Consider the following 21,712-nt stretch of genomic DNA (forward strand, 5'->3'; position numbering starts at 1 on the left):
TTGGTTGTACAAAAACCAAACCCTCCACCAAAAGCAAGTGCCGAGGATCCGCCACCAAAAGCTAACACCCTTCCTCTTGTTGATTTTGTCGCGGAAGCGACAAAAGATCCACAAAAGGAAGGGCTTGGGGATACCGGCACTTCAACAAAAGGGAAGGATGATGACACATTGTTTGAGGAACGTCAAGGGAGTTATCATGCGGTGCCACCACCAAATGATTACACCATCAACGTTCCGATACCGATGCCGCATATCTTGTCGCATGGTTCACCACCGTCTCTTGAGTCAAACAACTTTGAGAATTGGCAATTCTTAATGCGTTCACATGTGCGCAGCGCTTCTACCGAGCTTTGGCGTATCATTGAGGAGGGCTATTCACCATGAGATCCCAAGAAATTGACAAGGAGAGATGTGGTGGATGACCCCCAAGGACCGCTGATGTCTACGGGTGCTTCTATTCTTGTAGACAGTGTTGGGCCTCCAAGAGCAGAGGTTTGTAGAACAGCAGCAAGTTTCCCTTAAGTGGATCACCCAAGGTTTATTGAACTCAGGGAGGAAGAGGTCAAAGATATCCCTCTCAAGCAACCCTGCAACCACAATACAAGAAGTCTCTTGTGTCCCCAACACACCCAATACACTTGTCAGATGTATAGGTGCACTAGTTCGGCTAAGAGATAGTGAAATACAGGTGGTACGAATGAATATGAGCAGTAGTAACGGCGCCAGAAAAGTGCTTGCTGGCGTGCAGTTGATGGTAGTAATATTGCAGGAAGTAAAGATGCAGTAAAACAGTAAATAAGCGATGTTTGCAGTATTTGGAAACAAGGCCTAGGGATCGTACTTTCACTAGTGGACACTCTCAACATTGATCACATAATAAAACCACTCTACACTCTCTTGTTGGATGATGAACACCACTAGCTATGTAGGGCTACAAGAGCACCTCAATGCCGGAGTTAACAAGCTCCACAACATTCGATATTCATATTTAATTAACCTTAGAGTGCATGATAGATCAACACAATTATACCAAGTACTAACATAGCATGCACACTGTCACCTTCATACTATGAAAGGAGGAATAGATCACATTAATACCATCATAGTAATAGTTAACTTCATAATCTACAAGAGATCATAATCATAAACTACGCCAAGTACTACATGATGCACACACTGTCACCATTACATCATGAAGGAGGAATAGAGTACTTTAATAACATCACTAGAGTAGCACATAGATGAATAGTGATACAAAACTCATATGAATCTCAATCATGTAAGGCAGCTCATGAGATCATTGTATTGAAGTACATAGGAGAGAGATTAACCACATAGCTACCGGTACAGCCCTTAGCCTCTATGGAGAACTACTCCCTCCTCATGGGAGACAGCAGCGTTGATGGAGATGGTGGTGGTGTCGATGGAGATGCCTTCCGGGGGCACTTCCCCGTCCCGGCGGCATGCCGGAATAGAGACTCCTGTCCCCCAGATCTTGGCTTCGCGATGGCGGCGGCTCTGGAAGGTTTCTTGTACCGTGGCTTTTCCGTATCGAAGATTTAGGTCAGGGGGCTTCTTATAGGCGAAGAGGCGGCGTCAGAAGGGGTCAGGGGCCACCAGACACTAGGGCGGCGCGGCCCACCCCCTGGCCGCGCCAGCCTATCATCTGGGGCCCACAGGGCCCTCCTCTGGCGGCTCTCGGGTGTTCTGGAAGCTTCATGCAATTCTAAGATGCTGGGCGTTGATTTCGTCCAATTCCGAGAATATTTCCTTACTAGGATTTCTGAAACCAAAAACAACAGAAAACAGGAACTGGCTCTTCGGCATCTCGTCAATAGGTTAGTTCCGGAAAACGCATAAAAACGATATAAAGTGTGAACAAAACATGTAGGTATTGTCATAAAACAAGCATGGAACATAAGAAATTATCGATACATCGGAGACGTATCAGCATCCCCAAGCTTAGTTCCTACTCGTCCCGAGTAGGTAAACGATAACAAAGATAATTTCTGAAGTGACATGCTACCAACATGATCTTAATCATACTATTGTAAAGCATGAATGAAGTGATTCAAAGCAATGGTAAAGATAATGAGTAAACAACTGAATCATATAGCAAAGACTTTTTCATGAATAGTACTTTCGGGACAAGCATCAATAAGTCTTGCATAAGAGTTAACTCATAAAGCAATAAATTCAAAGTAAAGGCATTGAAGCAACACAAAGGAAGATTAAGTTTCAGCGGTTGCTTTCAACTTGTAACATGTATATCTCATGGACAGTTGTCAATGCAAAGTAATATAATGAATGCAATAGGTAAACATGTAAGAATCAATGCACAGTTAACACAAGTGTTTGCTTCTAAGACAGAAAGAAGTAGGTGAACTGACTCAACATAAAAGTAGAAGAAAGGCCCTTCGCAGAGGGAAGCAGGGATAAATCATGTGCTAGAGCTTTTCAAGTTTTAAAATCATATAGAGAGCATAAAAGTAAAGTTTTGAGAGGTGTTTGTTGTTGTCAACGAATGGTAGTGGGTACTCTAACTACCTTATCAACCAGACTTTCAAGAGCGGCTCCCATGAAGGACGTTATCTCTACCAGCAAGATTGATCATCCCTCTTCTCTTTTGTTTACACATATATTTTAGTTTCATTATTGATGACACTCCTCCCAACCTTTTGCTTACACAAGCCATGGCTAACCGAATCCTCGGGTGCCTTCCAACATTCACATACCATGAAGGAGTGTCTATTTGCAAAATTAAGTTGCTTACTGATGAATCAGAGCAAAACATGTGAAGAGAATTATTAATGTAAGTTGTAATTAATTGGGGCTGGGAACCCCATTGCCAGCTCGTTTTGCAAAATTATTGGATAAGCGGATGAAGCCACTAGTCCATTGTGAAAGTCTGTCAAAAGTAAATGACAAGATCGAAAGATAAAACACCACATACTTCCTCATGAGCTATAAAACATTGACACAAATAAGAGATAATAGCTTTTGAATTGTTTAAAGGTAGCACATGAAGTATTTACTTGGAATGGCAGAGAAATACCATGTAGTGGGTAGGTATGGTGGACACAAATGGCATAGTTTTTGGCTCAAGGATTTGGATGTACGAGAAGTATTCCCTCTCAGTACAAGGCTTAGGCTAGCAAAGTTATTTGAAGCAAACTCAAGTATGAACTAGTGCAGCAAGACTCACATAAGAACATATTGCAAGCATTATAAGACTCTACACTGTCTAACTTGTTGTTCAAACCCTCACCAGAAAATATCTAGACTCTAGAGAGACCAATCATGCAAACCAAATTTTAACAAGCTCTATGTATTTCTTCACTAATGAGTGCAAAGTATATGATGCAAGAGCTTAAACATGATCCTTATGAGCATAACAATTGCCAAGTATCAAATTATTCAAGACATTATACCATTTACCACATCCAGCATTTCCTGTTTCCAACCATATAACAATGAACGAAGCAGTTTCAACCTTCGCCATGAACATTAAAAGCTAAGAACACATGTGTTCATATGAACCAGCGGAGCGTGTCTCTCTCCCACACAAGCATGAATTTATTCAAACAAAACAAAAATAAAAATAAACAGACGCTCCAAGTAAAGTACATAAGATGTGACCGAATAAAAATATAGTTTCAAGAGAAGTGACCTGATAAGTTGTCGATGAAGAAGGCGATGCCTTGGGCATCCCCAAGCTTAGATGCTTGAGTCTTCTTGAAATATGCAGGGATGAACCACCGGGGCATCCCCAAGCTTAGACTTTTCACTCTTCTTGATCACATTGTATCATCCTCCTCTCTTGACCCTTGAAAACTTCCTCCACACCAAACACGAAACAAACTCATTAGAGGGTTAGTGCATAATTAAAAATTCACATGTTCAGAGGTTACACAATCATTCTTAACACTTCTGGACATTGCACAAAGCTACAGAAAGTTAATGGAATAAAGAAATCCATCAAGCATAGCAAAACAGGCAATGTGAAATAAAAGGCAGAATCTGTCAAAACAGAACAGTCCGTAAAGACGAATTTTTCTGGGGCACTAAACTTGCTCAGATGAAAATGCTCAAATTTAATGAAAGTTGCGTACATATCTGAGGATAACGCACGTAAATTGGCTTAATTTTATGAGTTACCTACAGACGGGGCGACTCAAATTCGTGACAGACAGAAATCTGTTACTGTGCAGCAATCCAAATCTAGTATCAACTCTACTATCAAAGACTTTACTTGGCACAACAATGCAATAAAATTAAGATAAGGAGAGGTTGCTACAGTAGTAACAACTTCCAAGACTCAAATATAAAACAAAGTACTGTAGTAAAATAAAGACATGGGTTATCTCCCAAGAAGTGCTTTCTTTATAGCCATTAAGATGGGCTCAGTAATTTTAATGATGCTCACATAAGGATGCGAGTTGAAGCAAAGAGAGCATCAAAAAGCAAGTATGAAACAAATTTAAGCCTAACCCACTTCCTATGCATAGGAATCTTGTACACAAATAAATTCATGAAGATCAAAGTGACAAGCATAGAAAGATAAAACAAGTGTAACTTCAAGATTTTAAGCATATAGAGAGGTGTTTTAGTAACATGAAAATTTCTACAACCATATTTTCCTCTCTCATAAAGATTTTCAGTAGCATCATGAGCAAACTCAACAATATAATTATCAAATGAAACATTCTTATCATGAGTCTCATGCATAAAATAATTACTACTCCCAACATAAGCATAGTTATTCTTATCAATTGTAGTGGGAGCAAATTCAACAAAGTAGCTATCAAATATAGGAGGCATATTGTAATCATAATCAAATTTATCCTCCATAACAGGCGGCACCAAAAGGCTACTATCATTATAATCATCATAAATAGGAGGCAAAGTATCATCAAACAAAATTTTCTCCTCAATGCTTGGGGGACTAAAAATATCATGCTCATCAAAACCAGCTTCCCCAAGCTTAGAATTTTCCATAGCATTAGCAACAATGGTGTTCAAAGCATTCATACTAATAACATTGCCATTAGCATGCATATAAAGCTCCATAGGTTTTTTAATTTTCTCTTCAAACACCTCATGTCCTAACTCAAGATAAAATTCATAAAGATCTCTAATTTTTTTGTTGTTTTCCATTATGCCTTACTAGTGTAAAACAAGAAACAAAAAGATGCAATTGCAGGATCTAAAGGAAATAGCTTCGAGCACTCACAACGATACCAGAAAAGTGTTTGGTTACCTGGGACCGGAGTGTGAGTACCTTTTACCTTTCCTCCCCGGCAACGGCGCCAGAAAAGTGCTTGATGTCTACGGGTGCTTCTATTCTTGTAGACAGTGTTGGGCCTCCAAGAGCAAAGGTTTGTAGAATAGCAGCAAGTTTCCCTTAAGTGGATCACCCAAGGTTTATTGAACTTAGGGAGGAAGAGGTCAAAGATATCCCTCTCAAGCAACCCTGCAACCACAATACAAGAAGTCTCTTGTGTCCCCAACACACCCAATACACTTGTCAGATGTATAGGTGCACTAGTTCGGCGAAGAGATAGTGAAATACAGGTGGTATGAATGAATATGAGCAGTAGTAACGGCGCCAGAAAAGTGCTTGCTGGCGTGCAGTTGATGGTAGTAATATTGCAGGAAGTAAAGATGCAGTAAAACAGTAAATAAGCGATGTTTGCAGTATTTGGAAACAAGGCCTAGGGATCGTACTTTCACTAGTGGACACTCTCAACATTGATCACATAATAAAACCACTCTACACTCTCTTGTTGGATGATGAACACCACTAGCTGTGTAGGGCTACAAGAGCACCTCAATGCCGGAGTTAACAAGCTCCACAACATTCGATATTCATATTTAATTAACCTTAGAGTGCATGATAGATCAACACAATTATACCAAGTACTAACATAGCATGCACACTGTCACCTTCATACTATGAAAGGAGGAATAGATCCGGAAAACCAAAACTGATCATGGGTGCATATGCACCTGGTATGTATAAAACATATTTCAAAAAGTAAAAAAATTTAGGAAAAAAATTTAGCATGTAGAGGGACATGTTCTATGTGTACACATAAAGTTTCACATAAAACCAACAATTTTTGTACCATGTGTAAAAAAGACAAATAATGCCTCGAGAAATAGACTATTTTAACACCAAAAATTTGTCTTTTTAGTACAGGGCACAAAACATATCGGTTTTTGCTGAAACAACTTTGTGAACATGTAACATGTCAAGGTATACACGAGGCATTTTTGTTTTTATTTTTTTAACATTTGGAAATATATTTAATATGCATTTCAAATAAAGGGTGCATATGCACCCGGGTGCAGAAACACCCTGTCCGGAATAGATCACATTAATACCATCATAGTAATAGTTAACTTCATAATCTACAAGAGATCATAATCATAAACTACGCCAAGTACTACATGATGCACACACTGTCACCATTACATCATGAAGGAGGAATAGAGTACTTTAATAACATCACTAGAGTAGCACATAGATGAATAGTGATACAAAACTCATATGAATCTCAATCATGTAAGGCAGCTCATGAGATCATTGTATTGAAGTACATAGGAGAGAGATTAACCACATAGCTACTGGTACAGCCCTTAGCCTCGATGGAGAACTACTCCCTCCTCATGGGAGACAGCAGCGTTGTTGGAGATGGCGGTGGTGTCGATGGAGATGCCTTCCGGGGGGCACTTCCCCGTCCCGGCGGCGTGCCGGAACAGAGACTCCTGTCCCCCCGATCTTGGCTTCGCGATGGCGGCGGCTCTGGAAGGTTTCTCGTACCGTGGCTTTTCCGTATCGAAGATTTAGGTCAGGGGGCTTCTTATAGGCGAAGAGGCGGCGTCAGAAGGGGTCAGGGGCCACCAGACACTAGGGCGGCGCGGCCCACCCCCTGGCCGCGCCAGCCTATCATCTGGGGCCCACAGGGCCCTCCTCTGGCGGCTCTCGGGTGTTCTGGAAGCTTCATGCAATTCTAAGATACTGGGCGTTGATTTCGTCCAATTCCGAGAATATTTCTTTACTAGGATTTCTGAAACCAAAAATAGCAGAAAATAGGAACTGGCACTTCGGCATCTCGTCAATAGGTTAGTTCCGGAAAACGCATAAAAACGATATAAAGTGTGAACAAAACATGTAGGTATTGTCATAAAACAATCATGGAACATAAGAAATTATCGATATGTTGGAGACGTATCAACCGCGCTCATATCCGCTCGCTCAAGACCGCCAAGGAAGCATGGGACAAACTTGAGAAGCTCTTCCTCGGCAATGCAAGCATCCAAAGCTCCCGCTTTGATGAAGTGAACAACATGGCCGACAACTTTGTCATGGTTGAAGGAGAGACCCCCGAAGAGATGTATAGATGCCTCATCGCTCTTGCCGTGCAAATGCAAGATCTTGGAGCAACGTTCGTGGATGACCATTGGATCAAGCGCAAGTTCTACAACGCTCTCCTTCCTTATGAGGAAGTGAAGTTGACGGCCATCCGCCAAAACGCCTCCTTCCGTGCTATGACATCCGATGAAGTCCTTAGCGAAGTCATCACTTTGGACATCTCCAAGAAGAATGCAGAGGATCTTGTTGCTCGCGCCCACAACTCCCGCAAGCCCAACCTTGCATTGAAGATGAAGGTGCATGAAGCAAGTGAAAGCGATGAGGATCCCGTTGAGTGGGGATCGGATGATCTCAAGGTCAACTACCATGAGCACATGGCTCTCGCCGCCAAGAAGTTTTGGGATGGAAACATGTCCCGAAACACAAGACCAAGAAGATCATGTGATTCTCCAAGAAGACTTGATACGTCTCCGACGTATCGATAATTTCTTATGTTCCATGCCACATTATTGATGATATCTACATGTTTTATGCACACTTTATGTCATATTCGTGCATTTTCTGGAACTAACCTATTAACAAGATGCCGAAGTGCCGATTCTTTGTTTCTGCTGTTTTTGGTTTCAGAAATCCTAGTAACGAAATATTCTCGGAATTGGACGAAATCAACGCCCAGGGTCCTATTTTGCCACGAAGCTTCCAGAAGACCGAAGAGGAGACGAAGTGGGGCCACGAGGCAGCCAAACCCTAGGGCGGCGCGGCCCCTGCCCTGGCCGCGCGGCCCTATGGTGTGGGCCCCTCGTGCCGCCTCCTGACCTGCCCTTCCGCCTACTTAAAGCCTCCGTCGCGAAACCCCCAGTACCGAGAGCCACGATACGGAAAACCCATCGAGACGCCGCCGCCGCCAATCCCATCTCGGGGGATTCAGGAGATCGCCTCCGGCACCCTGCCGGAGAGGGGAATCATCTCCCGGAGGACTCTACGCCGCCATGGTCGCCTCCGGAGTGATGTGTGAGTAGTCTACCCCTGGACTATGGGTCCATAGCAGTAGCTAGATGGTTGTCTTCTCCCCATTGTGCTTAATTGTTGGATCTTGTGAGCTGCCTAACATGATCAAGATCATCTATCTGTAATTCTATATGTTGCGTTTGTTGGGATCCGATGAATAGAGAATACTTGTTATGTTGATTATCAAAGTTATGTCTATGTGTTGTTTATGATCTTGCATGCTCTCCGTTATTAGTAGATGCTCTGGCCAAGTTGATGCTAGTAACTCCAAGAGGGAGTATTTATGCTCGATAGTGGGTTCATGTCTCCGTGAATCTGGAGGAGTGACAAGAACCTCTAAGGTTATGGATGTGCTGTTGCCACTAGGGATAAAACATTGGTGCTATGTTCGAGGATGTAGTCACTGATTACATTACGCGCAATACTTAATGCAATTGTCTGTTGTTAGCAACTTAATATTGGAGGGGGTTCGGATGATAACCTGAAGGTGGACTTTTTAGGCATAGATGCATGCTGGATAGCGGTCTATGTACTTTGTCGTAATGCCCAATTAAATCTCACTATACTCATCATAATATGTATGTGCATGGTCATGCCCTCTTTGTTTGTCAATTGCCCAACTGTAATTTGTTCACCCAACATGCTATTTATCTTATGGGAGAGACACCTCTAGTGAACTGTGGACCCCGGTCCAATTCTCTATACTGAAATACAATCTACTGCAATACTGTTTTACTGTTTTCTGCAAACAATCATCTTCCACACAATTCGGTTAATCCTTTGTTACAGCAAGCCGGTGAGATTGACAACCTCACTGTTTCGTTGGGGCAAAGTACTTTGGTTGTGTTGTGCAGGTTCCACGTTGGCGCTGGAATCTCTGGTGTTGCGCCGCACTACATCCCGCCGCCATCAACCTTCAACGTGCTTCTTGACTCCTACTGGTTCGATTAAACCTTGGTTTCTTACTGAGGGAAACTTGCCGCTGTGTGCATCACACCTTCCTCTTGGGGTTCCCAACGGACGTGTCAACCACACGCATCAAGCAAATTTCTGGCGCCGTTGCCGGGGAGATCAAGACACGCTGCAAGGGGAGTCTCCACTTCCCAATCTCTTTACTTTGTTTTTGTCTTGCTTAGTTTTATTTACTACTTTGTTTGCTGCACTAAATCAAAATACAAAAAAAAATTAGTTGCTAGTTTTACTTTAATTGCTATCTTGTTTGCTATATCAAAAACACAAAAAAAATTAGTTACTCGCATTTACTTTATCTAGTTTGCTTTATTTACTACTGCTAAAATGGCCACCCCTGAAAATACTAAATTGTGTGACTTCACAACCACAAATAATAATGATTTCTTATGCACACCTATTGCTCCACCTGCTACTACAGCAGAATTCTTTGAAATTAAACCTGCTTTATTGAATCTTGTTATGCGAGAGCAATTTTCTGGTGTTAGTTCTGATGATGCTGCTGCCCATCTTAATAATTTTGTTGAACTATGTGAAATGCAAAAATATAAAGATGTAGATGGTGACATTATAAAATTAAAATAGTTCCCTTTCTCATTAAGAGGAAGAGCTAAAGATTGGTTGCTATCTCTGCCTAAGAATAGTATTGATTCATGGACTAAATGCAAGGATGCTTTTATTGGTAGATATTATCCCCCCGCTAAAATTATATCTTTGAGGAGTAGCATAATGAATTTTAAACAATTAGATACTGAACATGTTGCACAAGCATGGGAAAGAATGAAATCTCTGGTTAAAAATTGCCCAACCCATGGACTGACTACTTGGATGATCATCCAAACCTTCTATGCAGGACTAAATTTTTCTTCATGGAATTTATTGGATTCAGCTGCTGGAGGTACCTTTATGTCCATCACTCTTGGTGAAGCAACAAAGCTTCTTGATAATATGATGATCAATTACTCTGAATGGCACACGGAAAGAGCTCCACAAGGTAAGAAGGTAAATTCTGTCGAAGAAACCTCTTCCTTGAGTGATAAGATTGATGCTATTATGTCTATGCTTGTGAATGATAGGACTAATGTTGATCCTAATAATGTTCCGTTAGCTTCATTGGTTGCCCAAGAAGAACATGTTGATGTAAACTTCATTAAAAATAATAATTTCAACAACAATGCTTACCGGAACAATTCTAGTAACAACTATAGGCCATATCCTTATAATAATGGCAATGGCTATGGTAATTCTTATGGGAATTCTTACAACAATAATAGGAATTCACCCCTGGACTTGAAGCCATGCTTAAAGAATTTATTAGTACACAAACTGCTTTTAACAAATCTGCTGAAGAAAAGCTTGGGAAAATTGATATACTTGCTTCTAAAGTCGATAGTCTTGCTGCTGATGTTGATCTTTTGAAATCGAAAGTTATGCCTAATAGGGATATTGAAAATAAAATTGTTACTACAGCAAATGCCATCCAAGTTAGAATTAATGAGAATATATGATTAATGGCTGAACTGTGTGCTAGGTGGGATAGAGAAGAAAATGAAAAACTAGCTAAAGAGAAGAATGTAGCTAAAGTTTGGACTATTACCACGACTAGTAATGCTAATGCTACACATGTTGCTGCACCTCCTACTATTAATAATAAAAGAATTGGTGTTAGCAATGTTTCCACTTCTAATGCAAAGCGCGAGAAACTGCCTGAAATTGCTAAAACTGCTGAAACTGCCTGTGATAAAACTGCTGAAATTTTTTCCAACATTGGGGATGATGATCCCATTGCTTTAGATTATAATGGTTTGAATTTTGATGATTGCCACATCTCTGAAGTTATAAAGTTCTTGCAAAAACTTGCTAAAAGTCTTAATGCTAGTGCTATAAATTTGGCTTTCACAAAACATATTACAAATGCTCTCATAAAAGCTAGAGAAGAGAAATTAGAGCGTGAAGCCTCTATTCCTAGAAAGCTAGAGGATGGTTGGGAGCCCATCATTAAGATGAAGGTTAAAGATTTTGATTGTAATGCTTTATGTGATCTTGGTGCAAGTATTTCTGTTATGCCTAAGAAAATTTATAATATGCTTGACTTGCCACCGCTGAAAAATTGTTATTTGGATGTTAATCTTGCTGATCATTCTACAAAGAAACCTTTGGGGAAAGTTGATAATGTTCGCATTACCGTTAACAATAACCTTGTCCCCGTTGATTTTGTTGTCTTGGATATTGAATGCAATGCATCTTGTCCCATTATATTGGGAAGACCTTTTCTTCGAACTGTTGGTGCTATCATTGATATGAAGGAAGGTAATATAAAATATCAATTTCCTCTCAAGAAAGGTATGGAACACTTCCCTAGAAAGAGAATGAAGTTACCTTTTGATTCTATTATTAGAACAAATTATGATGTTGACACTTCGTCTCTTGATAATACTTGATACACACTTTCTGCGCCTAGCTGAAAGGCGTTAAAGAAAAGCGCTTATGGGAGACAACCCATGGTTTTTACTACAGTACTTTGTTTTTATTTTGTGTCTTGGAAGTTGTTTACTACTGTAGCAACCTCTCCTTATCTTAGTTTAGTGTTTTGTTGTGCCAAGTAAAGTCGTTCATAGTAAAGTTCATACTAGATTTGGATTACTGCGCAGAAACAGATTTATTTGCTGTCACGAATCTGGGCTGTTTTCTCTGTAGGTAACTCAGAAAATTATGCCAATTTACGTGAGTGATCCTCAGATATGTACGCAACTTTAATTCAATTTGAGAATTTTCATTTGAGCAAGTCTGGTGCCTCGATAAAATTCGTCAATACGAACTGTTCTGTTTTGACAGATTCTGCCTTTTATTTCGCATTGCCTCTTTTGCTATGTTGGATGAATTTCTTTGATCCATGAATGTCCAGTAGCTTTATGCAATGTCCAGAAGTGTTAAGAATGATTATGTCACCTCTGAACATGTTAATTTTTATTGTGCACTAACCCTCTAATGAGTTGTTCTAAGTTTGGTGTGGAGGAAGTTTTCAAGGATCAAGAGAGGAGATGATACAACATGATCAAGGAGAGTGAAAGCTCTAAGCTTGGGGATGCCCCGGTGGTTCACCCCTGCATATTCTAAGAAGACTCAAGCGTCTAAGCTTGGGGATGCCCAAGGCATCCCCTTCTTCATCGACAACATTATCGGGTTCCTCCCCTGAAACTATATTTTTATTCCATCACATCTTATGTGCTTTTCTTGGAGCGTCGGTTTGTTTTTTGTTTTTGTTTTGTTTGAATAAAATGGATACTAGCATTCGCTTTGTGGGAGAGAGAAACGCTCCGCTGTAGCATATGGACAAGTATGTCCTTAGGCTCTACTCATAGTATTCATGGCGAAGTTTCTTCTTCGTTAAATTGTTATATGGTTGGAATTGGAAAATGATACATGTAGTAAATTGCTATAATGTCTTGGATAATGTGATACTTGGCAATTGTTATGCTCATGTTTAAGCTCTTGCATCATATACTTTGCACCCATTAATGAAGAAATACATAGAGCATGCTAAAATTTGGTTTGCATATTTGGTCTCTCTAAGGTCTAGATAATTTATAGTATTGAGTTTGAACAACAAGGAAGACGGTGTAGATTCTTATAATGTTTACAATATGTCTTTTATGTGAGTTTTGCTGCACCGGTTCATCCTTGTGTTTGTTTCAAATAACCTTGCTAGCATAAACCTTGTATCGAGAGGGATTACTTCTCATGCATCCAAAATCCTTGAGCCAACCACTATGCCATTTGTGTCCACCATACCTACCTACTACATGGTATTTCTCTGCCATTCCAAAGTAAATTGCTTGAGTGCTACCTTTAAAATTCCATCATTCACCTTTGCAATATATAGCTCATGGGACAAAATAGCTTAAAAACTATTGTGGTATTGAATATGTACTTATGCACTTTATCTCTTATTAAGTTGCTTGTTGTGCGATAACCATGTTCACTGGGGACGCCATCAACTACTCTTTGTTGAAATTCATGTGAGTTGCTATGCATGTTCGTCTTGTCTGAAGTAAGAGAGATCTACCACCTTATGGTTAAGCATGCATATTGTTAGAGAAGAACATTGGGCCGCTAACTAAAGCCATGATCCATGGTGGAAGTTTCAGTTTTGGACATATATCCACAATCTCATATGAGAAAATTATTAATTGTTGTTACATGCTTATGCATAAAAGAGGAGTCCATTATCTGTTGTCTATGTTGTCCTGGTATGGATGTCTAAGTTGAGAATAATCAATAGCGAGAAATCCAATGCGAGCTTTCTCCTTAGACCTTTGTACAGGCGGCATAGAGGTACCCCTTTGTGACACTTGGTTAAAACATGTGCATTGCGATGATCCGGTAGTCCAAGCTAATTAGGACAAGGTGCGGGCACTATTAGTATACTATGCATGAGGCTTGCAACTTGTAAGATATAATTTACATGATACATATGCTTTATTACTACCGTTGACAAAATTGTTTCATCTTTTCAAAATCAAAGCTCTAGCACAAATATAGCAATCGATGCTTTTCCTCTATGGAGGACCATTCTTTTACTTTCATTGTTGAGTCAGTTCACCTATTTCTCTCCACCTCAAGAAGCAAACACTTGTGTGAACTGTGCATTGATTCCTACATACTTGCATATTGCACTTATTATATTACTCTATGTTGACAATTATCCATGAGATATACATGTTACAAGTTGAAAGCAACCGCTGAAACTTAATCTTCCTTTGTGTTGCTTCAATGCTTTTGCTATGAATTATTGCTTTATGAGTTAACTCTTATGCAAGACTTATTGATGCTTGTCTTGAAGTACTATTCATGAAAAGTCTTTGCTTTATGATTCACTTGTTTACTCATGTCATATACATTGTTTTGATCGCTGCATTCACTACATCTGCTTTACAAATAGTATGATCAAGGTTATGATGGCATGTCACTCCAGAAATTATCTTTGTTATCGTTTTACCTGCTCGGGACGAGCAGAACTAAGCTTGGGGATGCTGATATGTCTCCGACGTATCGATAATTTCTTATGTTCCATGCCACATTATTGATGATATCTACATGTTTTATGCACACTTTATGTCATATTCGTGCATTTTCTGGAACTAACCTATTAACAAGATGCCGAAGTGCCAGTTGCTGTTTTCTGCTGTTTTTGGTTTCAGAAATCCTAGTAACGAAATATTCTCGGAATTGGACGAAATCAACGCCCAGGGTCCAATTTTGCCACGAAGCTTCCAGAAGACCGAAGAGGAGACGAAGTGGGGCCACGAGGCAGCCAAACCCTAGGGCGGCGCGGCCCTCGGCCGCGCGGCCCTATGGTGTGGGCCCTCGTGCCGCCTCCCGACCTGCCCTTCCGCCTACTTAAAGCCTCCGTCGCGAAACCCCCGGTGCCGAGAGCCACGATACGGAAAACCTTGCGAGACGCCGCCGCCGCCAATCCCATCTCGGGGATTCGGGAGATCGCCTCGGCACCCTGCCGGGAGAGGGGAATCATCTCCCGGAGGACTCTACGCCGCCATGGTCGCCTCCGGAGTGATGTGTGAGTAGTCTACCCCTGGACTATGGGTCCATAGCAGTAGCTAGATGGTTGTCTTCTCCCCATTGTGCTTAATTGTTGGATCTTGTGAGCTGCCTAACATGATCAAGATCATCTATCTGTAATTCTATATGTTGCGTTTGTTGGGATCCGATGAATAGAGAATACTTGTTATGTTGATTATCAAAGTTATGTCTATGTGTTGTTTATGATCTTGCATGCTCTCCGTTATTAGTAGATGCTCTGGCCAAGATGATGCTAGTAACTCCAAGAGGGAGTATTTATGCTCGATAGTGGGTTCATGTCTCCGTGAATCTGGAGGAGTGACAAGAACCTCTAAGGTTATGGATGTGCTGTTGCCACTAGGGATAAAACATTGGTGCTATGTTCGAGGATGTAGTCACTGATTACATTACGCGCAATACTTAATGCAATTGTCTGTTGTTAGCAACTTAATACCGGAGGGGTTCGGATGATAACACGAAGGTGGACTTTTTAGGCATAGATGCATGCTGGATAGCGGTCTATGTACTTTGTCGTAATGCCCAATTAAATCTCACTATACTCATCATAATATGTATGTGCATGGTCATGCCCTCTTTATTTGTCAATTGCCCAACTGTAATTTGTTCACCCAACATGCTATTTATCTTATGGGAGAGACACCTCTAGTGAACTGTGGACCCCGGTCCAATTCTCTATACTGAAATACAATCTCTTGCAATCTTGTTTCTTGTTTTCTGCAAACAATCATCTTCCACACAATTCGGTTAATCCTTTGTTACAGCAAGCCGGTGAGATTGACAACCTCACTGTTTCGTTGGGGCAAAGTACTTTGGTTGTGTTGTGCAGGTTCCACGTTGGCGCCGGAATCTCTGGTGTTGCGCCGCACTACATCCCGCCGCCATCAACCTTCAACGTGCTTCTTGACTCCTACTGGTTCGATTAAACCTTGGTTTCTTACTGAGGGAAACTTGCCGCTGTGCGCATCACACCTTCCTCTTGGGGTTCCCAACGGACGTGTCAACCACACGCATCAAGACTCTCCAAGAGCCCAAGAGAAGGGACAAAGGGAAGAACATGCTACAATTGCGGTGACAAGAATCATTTTGTCGCGGATTGTATGTTTGAGAGAAGAGAAGATCATGGTGGAAAGCTTATCACAAAGGATAGGTACAAGCCACTCTCCAAAGGATTCTCCAAGTTCTCCCCAAGATCCGATGACGACAAGGTCTCCTCCAACAAGAAGCCTAGAGCCTTCATTATTCGTGAAGAGTACACCTCCGATGAAGATGGGGAGCATGAGGACAAGCGCTCCAACAAGGAAGGAGAGGGAGTGGCCGCCATCGCCATTTCCACTCCCTCCAACTCTCTCTTCGACTCTCCTAATGAGAACCTCATCACCAACAATGCTCGGTGCCTTATGGCAAAGGTATCCACGGAGGTAAAATCTCCTTCCAAACCATCATCTTCTACTAATGCCTTATATATTGATGATGCCACTAGTCTCACTGTTAAACGTGAGATTATGGGTTTGGATTCCTTGGATTCTTTTCTCACTAACATGAAGGGGGGTACCAAGATTCATGTTGGGGCTCTCTTAGCCCAACTTGGTGCGGCACAAGATCTTATCGAGAAGAGGGAGAAGTTGGAAAGGGAAGCGGCCTTTGAGCTTGCCAATCTCAAGGAGGAGCTTGATGATGAACGGAATCTTCACATGTCTCTTGAAGCTATTGTCATCGTTCTTGAAGACAAGAATGAAGCTATTGTTTCACGACTCACCAAGGATCGAGACCATGCTCTTGAGTTGGTGGGTGACCTCAAGAAGAAGATGCTCTCGCTCGAGGAAGCCAACAAAGAGAAAGATGATGAAGACCCCAATTCTTGCCATGATGAGCTTGTGGATCAAGTCACTTCCTTGAGAAGGCACAATGCTCTTCTCTTGGAAGTCAATGCTCTTCAAGAAGAAGCCTTGGATGAATATTACCTCTTGTTCAAAGAGAATACCTCATGTTGCAACCATGAAGAAGAAATTGCCGCTCTTGAGATCACCAAGGCCAAGCTATTGAGTTTGAGTAGCAAGCAAGAAGATTCGTTGGTGGAGTGTCTCCGCATGAGCAAGGAGAAGGATACGTGTTGCGATCATGAGGAGGAAATAGCCGCCTGATACGTCTCCGACGTATCGATAATTTCTTGTGTTCCATGCCACATTATTGATGATATCTACATGTTTTATGCACACTTTATGTCATATTTATGCATTTTCTGGAACTAACCTATTGACGAGATGCCGAAAGGCCGCTTCTTTGTTTCTGCTGTTTTTGGTTCCAGAAAGGCTGTTCGGGCAATATTCTTGGAATTGGACGAAATCAACGCCAAACCTCCTATTTTTCCCGGAAGGCTCCAGAACACCGAAGAAGAGTCGGAGAGGGGGCACAGGCCCACCAAACCCTAGGCCGGCACGGCCAAGGGGGGGCCCGCGCCCCCCTATAGTGTGGCCACCCTGTCAGCCCTCCTGCGCCGCCTCTTAGCCTATAAAACTCCTTTCGACCTAAAAACGCAGCACCAATTGACGAAACTCCAAAAAGACTCCAGGGGCGCCGCAACCGTCGCGAAACTCCAATTCGGGGGACAGAACTCTCTGTTCCGGCACCCTGCCGGGACGGGGAATTGCCCCCGGAGCCATCTCCACCGCCGTCTTCACCGCCATCTTCACCGCCATCGCTGCCTCCATGACGAGGAGGGAGTAATCCACCCCCGAGGCTGAGGGCTCCGCTGTAGCTATGTGGTTCATCTCTCTCCCATGTACCTCAATACAATAATCTCATGAGCTGCTTTACATGATTGAGATTCATATGAGTTTTGTATCACTATTCATCTATGTGCTACTCTAGTGATGTTATTAAACTAGTTTTATTCCTCCTGCACGGTGTAATGGTGACAGTGTGTGCATCCGTGTTAGTACTTGGCGTATGCTATGATTATGATCTCTTGTAGATTATGAAGTTAACTATTGCTATGATGGTATTGATGTGATCTATTCCTCCTACATAGTGTGAAGGTGACAGTGTGCATGCTATGTTAGTACTTGGTTTAGTCGTGTTGATCTTTCATGCACTCTAAGGTTATTTAAATATGAACATTGAATTGTGGAGCTTGTTAACTCCGGCATTGAGGGTTCGTGTAATCCTACGCAATGTGTTCATCATCCAACAAGAGTGTAGAGTATGCATTTATCTATTCTGTTATGTGATCAGTGTTGAGAGTGTCCACTAGTGAAAGTATGATCCCTAGGCCTTGTTCCTAAATACTGCTATCGCTGCTTGTTTACTATTTTACTGCGTTACTACTGCTTGTTTACTGTCCTGGGCAAAGCACTTTTCTGGTGCCGTTGCTACTGCTCATATATATTCATACCACCTGTATTTCACTATCTCTTCGCCGAACTAGTGCACCTATTAGGTGTGTTGGGGACACAAGAGACTTCTTGCTTTGTGGTTGCAGGGTTGCATGAGAGGGATATCTTTGACCTCTTCCTCCCTGAGTTCGATAAACCTTGGGTGATCCACTTAAGGGAAAACTTGCTGCTGTCCTACAAACCTCTGCTCTTGGAGGCCCAACACTGTCTACAGGAAAAGGAGGGGGGCGTAGACATCAAGCTATTTTCTGGCGCCGTTGCCGGGGAGGAAAGGTAAAAGGTACTCACACTCCGGATCTCGGCTACTAAGCTATTTTCCGGCGCCGTTGTAAGTACTCGAAGCTATTTCCTTTAGATCCTGCAATTGCATCTTTTTGTTTCTTGTTTTACACTAGTTTGGCATAATGGAAAGCAACATGGAGCTTTTTATTCTATTTCCTGAGTTAAGACATGGATGGTTTGATGCGAAAATTGAAAAACCCATGGAACATATTAGTATGAACACTTTGAACACCACTGTTGCTAATGATATGGAAAATTCTAAGCTTGGGGAAGCTGGCTTTGATGAGCATGATCTTTTTAGTCCCCCAAGCATTGAGGAGAAAATTTACTTTGATGATACTTTACCTCCTATTTATGATGATTATAATGATAGTAGTCTTTTGTTGCCGCCTGTTATGGAGGATAAATTTGATTATAAATACAATATGCCTCCTATATTTGATGATGAGAATAATAATGATAGCTACTTTGTTGAATTTGCTCCCACTATTACTAATAAAATTGACTATGCTTATGTGGAGAGTAATAATTTTATGCATGAGACTCATGATAAGAATGCTTTATGTGATAGTTATATTGTTGAGTTTGCTCATGATGCTACTGGATATTATTATGAGAGAGGAAAATATGGTGGTAGAAATTTTCATGTTACTAAAACACCTCTCTATGTGCTGAAATTTTTGAAGCTATACTTGTTTTATCTTCCTATGCTTGTTACTTTGCTCTTCATGAACTTGTTTATTTACAAGATTCCTATGCATAGGAAGCATGTTAGACTTAAATGTGTTTTTAATTTGCCTCTTGATGCTCTCTTTTGCTTCAAATACTATTTCTTGCGAGTGCATCATTAAAACTGCTGAGCCCATCTTAAATGGCTATAAAGAAAGAACTTCTTGGGAGATAACCCATGTGTTATTTTGCTACAGTACTTTGTTTTATATTTGTGTCTTGGAAGTTGTTTAATACTGTAGCAACCTCTCCTTATCTTAGTTTTGTGTTTTGTTGTGCCAAGTGAAGCCTCTAATCGAAGGTTGATACTAGATTTGGATTTCTGCGCAGAAACAGATTTCTATCTGTCACGAATCTGGGCTGTTTTCTCTGTAGAAAAATCATAAAAATATGCCAATTTACGTGCGTGTTCCTCAGATATGTACCCAACGTTCTTTAGTTTTGAGTTTTCTGATCTGAGCAACGGAAGTATTTATTAAAAATTCGTCTTTACGGACTGTTCTGTTTTGACAGATTCTGCCTTTTATTTCGCATTGCTTCTTTCGCTGTGTTGGGTGGATTTCTTTGTTCCATTACCTTCCAGTAGCTTTGAGCAATGTCCAGAAGTGTTAAGAATGATTGTGTCACCTCTAAACATGGGAGTTTTTGATTATGTACTAACCCCTCTAATGAAGTTTATGAGAAGTTTGGTGTGAAGGAAGTTTTCAAGGGTCAAGAGAGGAGGATGATATACTATGATCAAGAAGAGTGAAAGCTCTAAGCTTGGGGATGCCCCGGTGGTTCACCCCTGCATATTCTAAGAAGACTCAAGCGTCTAAGCTTGGGGATGCCCAAGGCATCCCCTTCTTCATCGACAACATTATCAGGTTCCTCCCCTGAAACTATATTTTTATTCCATCACATCTTATGTGCTTTTCTTGGAGCGTCGGTTTGTTTTTGTTTTTTGTTTTGTTTGAATAAAATGGATCCTAGCATTCACTTTGTGGGAGAGAGACACACTCCGCTGTAGCATATGGACAAGTATGTCCTTAGGCTTTACTCATAGTATTCATGGCGAAGTTTCTTCTTCGTTAAATTGTTATATGGTTGGAATTGGAAAATGATACATGTAGTAATTGCTATAATGTCTTGGGTAATGTGATACTTGGCAATTGTTGTGCTCATGTTTAAGCTCTTGCATCATATACTTTGCACCTATTAATGAAGAAATACATAGAGCATGCTAAAATTTGGTTTGCATATTTGGTCTCTCTAAGGTCTAGATAATTTCTAGTATTGAGTTTGAACAACAAGGAAGACGGTGTAGAGTCTTATAATGTTTTCAATATGTCTTTTATGTGAGCTTTGCTGCACCGGTTCATCCTTGTGTTTGTTTCAAATAACCTTGCTAGCCTAAAACTTGTATCGAGAGGGAATACTTCTCATGCATCCAAATACTTGAGCCAACCACTATGCCATTTGTGTCCACCATACCTACCTACTACATGGTATTTCTCCGCCATTCCAAAGTAAATTGCTTGAGTGCTACCTTTAAATTTCCATTCTTCACCTTTACAATATATAGCTCATGGGACAAATAGCTTAAAAACTATTGTGGTATTGAATATGTACTTATGCACTTTATCTCTTATTAAGTTGCTCGTTGTGCGATAACCATGTTCACTGGGGACGCCATCAACTACTCTTTGTTGAATTTCATGTGAGTTGCTATGCATGTTCGTCTTGTCTGAAGTAAGAGCGATCTACCACCTTATGGTTGGAGCATGCATATTGTTAGAGAAGAACATTGGGCCGCTAACTAAAGCCATGATCCATGGTGGAAGTTTCAGTTTTGGACATATATCCTCAATCTCAAATGAGAAATATAATTGTTGCTACATGCTTATGCATAAAAGAGGAGTCCATTATCTGTTGTCTATGTTGTCCCGGTATGGATGTCTAAGTTGAGAATAATCAATAGCGAGAAATCCGATGAGAGCTTTCTCCTTAGACCTTTGTACAGGCGGCATAGAGGTACCCCATTGTGACATTTGGTTAAAACATGTGCATTGCGATGATCCGGTAGTCCAAGCTAATTAGGACAAGGTGCGGGCACTATTAGTATAACTATGCATGAGGCTTGCAACTTGTAAGATATAATTTACATGATACATATGCTTTATTACTACCGTTGACAAAATTGTTTCATGTTTTCAAAATAAAAGCTCTAGCACAAATATAGCAATCGATGCTTTCCTCTTTGAAGGACCATTCTTTTACTTTTATGTTGAGTCAGTTCACCTATTTCTCTCCATCCCAAGAAGCAAACACTTGTGTGAACTGTGCATTGATTCCTACATACTTGCATATTGCA

This window comes from Lolium perenne, chromosome 4 (genome assembly GCF_019359855.2).
Source record: "Lolium perenne isolate Kyuss_39 chromosome 4, Kyuss_2.0, whole genome shotgun sequence".
In the NCBI taxonomy this organism is placed as follows: Eukaryota; Viridiplantae; Streptophyta; class Magnoliopsida; order Poales; family Poaceae; genus Lolium; species Lolium perenne.